Consider the following 4,348-nt stretch of genomic DNA (forward strand, 5'->3'; position numbering starts at 1 on the left):
GCAATGTCTCCACATCTCTAGTTGCGCATGGTACATGTTGGAATGATGCCTCTTGGGGAAACAGTCTGATGCACCAAAACGTCTTGCTATCCTTGCACCGGGCTCCTCTTTTTATGGGATGATAGCAGATACTTTGAGAGTGGCACACAGCAAAAGGGATTTCCAGTTGTTGTCAAGTCACTTGCAACATGTGGCAACCTTGCGATACGTGTCCCTTAGCAAGATTTGTTCAGAGGGGGTCTGAGGCTGAGAGTGTGTGACTTGCCCAAGGACACACAATGGGTTTCCATGGCCAAATGGATTGTACAGTGGTACCCCGGGTTACGAAATTAATTCGTTCCGCCGCCGCTTTCGTAACCCGGAAACTTTCGCTAGCCGAAAAGCCCATAGGCTTTAATAGCGAAAGCCGCGATTTCGTGTGAAATCGCGCCGAAAAGCACCAAAAATTTTCTTCGTAACCCGGAATAACCTTCGTAACCCGGAAACATTTAATTACATGCATTTTTTTCGTAACCCAGAAATTTCGTAAGGCGGCGCATTCGTATCCCGGGGTACCACTGTAATCTAGAGTCTTACTCCACTATTTAGACCATGACACAATGATGAATCTCGGGGTAACAGGTGGCTATTGTTAATATGACCATTCTGACATTGTCAGGAACCAGTGTGGCATCATGGGTTGGATGATGACTCTGGAGAGCAAGGTTCAAATTGTGACTCAGCCATGTAAGCTGGGTGGCCTTGCGCAGGTCACACTCTCTCAGCCTCAGAGGATGGCAATGGCAGACCCCCACGGAAGAAACTTGCCAAGAAAACCCCACGATAGGGTCGCCATAAGTAAGAAATTACTTGAAGGCACACAACAACATAGTCATGGCTGAGGACGCTGCTGGACTACTACTCCCATTGTCCAGAGACCACAGGCGCTAGGGCTGATGGGAATTAGAGTCCAACATCAGGAGGACTACAGTTTCCCCACCTACTTTAAACCCTGTTTATTGTAACCCTTGTTTCCTCCCAGTCTCCTTTTGTGTACTTTCCCATCAAACCTCTTGGGACTTTTGTCTTACATGACAAAGCACCATGTCCATAGACAGCATAATATGAAGTCTCAACCTTTTCCACACAAGAACCAGTTGGACAGAAATAGGCCATGTTACCTGTAGTTATGGATCCCACATGGACCTAGATAAATCCTTCAAGCAGAAACTTTCAACGCCCATCGCCCACACTGAACTTTCCTTAGGAGAAACAGGTGTCATCTCTCTCCTAGGAGTAAAACATAACAGGAGGCCATCTCTTACAAGAGAAGCTGTCGCTGATCTGTCAATAACCATCTCAAGAGTTGTGGGTCCAAATGGACACGCAATTTAAGTCGGCGAACCACCCGATCTCCGCCTGTTTTAATGCCTTCTTCAAGTTACAACAAAACAATCCCCAAGCAGAGATCTTTTGCAACCCCAAAGCAGTTGTGCTCTTAAACCAGTTTTCCAAATTTTGATAAAGGGTTTTTAGTTCAGGTACTTTCTAGCAGTGGCCAGGATAATAAAAACATTGCTGGGATAATGATGCACGCAAAATGTTTTTGCAGCTTTGTATTGACTTAAAAAAGAGAGTGAGAGAGAGAAATCACCTTCAACCCAATCTGTTGTCAGAGTTAGATGTATTGAAGTTTCTATTCAACCTTCTGAATAGGATAATGAGTACTCCTAAGAATTAAAAAATGCCCTTAAAGATCCCCCTCTCGAATTCTTTGACCGATGCAAAATAAGGTTACCTCTTTTATTAGATTTACCAGCCGCTTTTAACAAAAATAGACCCTTCTGAATGTTTTCTTTTCCAAACACTAAGGCCTGTTACAGACTGCCAAAATAAAGCTGCTTCGGGTCTCTCTGGAGGTATGCTTTTTAAATGATACATGGGTCCTAAGAGTCCGGAAGTCGCGCCAAAGCCACACTCCATTCCTAAGCATTGGAGGGCAGCTTTGGTGCAGCTTCTGGATTCTTAGGATGCTCGCGCCAAAGCCACACTCCATTCCTAAGCACTGGAGGGCAGCTTTGGTGCAGCTTCTGGATTCTTAGGGTGCTCGCGCCAAAGCCACACTCCATTCCTAAGCACTGGAGTGCAGCTTTGGTGCAGCTTCTGGATTCTTAGGATGCTCGCGCCAAAGCCACACTCCATTCCTAAGCACTGGAGGGCAGCTTTGGTGCAGCTTCCGGATTCTTAGGGTGCTCGCGCCAAAGCCACACTCCATTCCTAAGCGCTGGAGTGCAGCTTTGGTGCAGCTTCTGGATTCTTTGGATGCTCGCGCCAAAGCCACACTCCATTCCTAAGCGCTGGAGTGCAGCTTTTGGTGCAGCTTCTGGATTCTTTGGATGCTCGCGCCAAAGCCACACTCCATTCCTAAGCGCTGGAGTGCAGCTTTGGTGCAGCTTCTGGATTCTTAGGGTGCTCGCGCCAAAGCCACACTCCATTCCTAAGCACCGGAGTGCAGCTTTTGGTGCAGCTTCTGGATTCTTAGGACCCATGCATCACTTAAATAGCATACCTCCAAAGAGACCCCAAGCAGCTTTATTTTGGCAGTCTGGAACAGGCCTAAGAGAACAAAGTCCCACATCCTTTTCAATAGACAGGTGGAGGCTTTGGACGTCTTTGGACATACAGCACCCGATAAACTAGAGATTGGAGAACGTGGCATCCCAAATCCTTCCAGACTACAACTCCCACATCATTCACATTACCGACAAGAGCTGATTTGCAATCAGATCTTGGAAGTGACTTGTTAAAAAGAAGTAGTTCCTAGCAACTAATACCTTCTTAACAGTAACGAAGGTATAACTACTTCACTGCAGTGTAATGCTATCTACTCATTCAGGAAGTGCATGGACAGCGCACTGACCCTCGGGGTCAAACGTTTTTTAAAAAGGTCCTTTCCTGGTCCTGAAATGATGGGAGAAGGGGAGAGAGAATGTATAGTGAAAATGCCCCTGATCCTCTAAGAGGGCACTTTGGGACTCTCTCTCTCTCTCTCTCGATTTACAATGTTTGCACCAGCGGTCCTCCAAAATTGCCGGGGAAGGGACTAATGCACTCCCTAGCCTCCAACGTTTGCCTGCCCCTCTTCTAAATGTTTCTTTTCACAGTTTAGGGTGTAGCCTCCATGGTAGAAGAGAAACCTTCCAACATTTCACAGATGAAAACTGGGACATACGTAGCTGAGCAACACGAAAGTGTGCTCAAAATAGCAAATGTTGTTAAGAAGGAAAAACAGACAAGCTAGGAGAGTTTGCAGCAGGTTGCTTCTGCCTGAGCCAACTGGGAAGCGTTCCACTGAAAGAAAACTACGGCCTGCTACAGACAGCCAAAATAAAGCTGCTTCGAGTCACTTTGGAGGTATGGTATTTCAATGATGCATGAGTCCTAACAGTCTGGAAGCTTCACCAAAGCTGCACTCCAGTCCTTAGGACTGGAGCGTGGCTTTGGTGCGGCCTTTGGACGCTTAGGACGCACGTATCATTGAAATACCATACCTCCAAAGTGACTCGAAGCAGCTTTATTTTGGCTGTCTGTAACAGGCCTACATTTTCACTCGGTTGGTAGCAATTTATGTAAGCTGGGGGGGGAGTGAGTAGAAGAAACCAGGACATTTTAGAAGCATAAGAAAAATAGGGGACAACAGAGGGTTAATCCAGATTGTCTACTAAAATGCGACAGCTGGAGGGTATGGAAAGAATTCCACATGGTTCAAACATTGTGAAAGGGTTTGTTTGTTTTTAATGTAAGGCTGAAATTGTGCATTTTGAAGACAAGGGAATGCTATAGGGCTATTATTATTATTATTATTATTATTAAGCTTTATTTATATAGCGCTGTAAATTTACACAGCACTGTACATACAATCTTTTGCTTAGACGGTTCCCTGCCCTCGGGCTTACAATCTAAGAAGACAAAACATAAAAGGAGAAGGGAATGGTTGTGGGGAAGGGGATCAGGTTCTGGAGTTCATCTTTCCTTCAGAGGCCTGGACCAAGGCAGGTGGACTGGAGGGAAGGCTCTATATCTTAAGGATATAATGCCATGCCGCCTTGTTTTGTGGCTGTTTCTGACTCATGGTGACCCGGAGGCGAACATATCATGGGGTTTTCTTGGCAAGATTTGTTCAAAGGAGGTTTGTCATTGCTGTCCCCTAATAATTAATTTTGGCCTGTTACAGACTGCCCAAATAAAGCTGCTTGGGGTCTCTTTGGAGGTATGCTGTTTAAATGATGCCTGGGTCCTAAGAGTCCGGAGGTCGCGCCAAAGCCACACTCCATTCCTAAGCACTGGAGTGCAGCTTTGGTGCACCTTC

The sequence above is a fragment of the Sceloporus occidentalis genome, unplaced genomic scaffold (genome assembly GCF_023333645.1).
Source record: "Sceloporus occidentalis isolate IW3139 unplaced genomic scaffold, rSceOcc1.0.p SCAF_69, whole genome shotgun sequence".
Classification (NCBI taxonomy): Eukaryota; Metazoa; Chordata; class Lepidosauria; order Squamata; family Phrynosomatidae; genus Sceloporus; species Sceloporus occidentalis.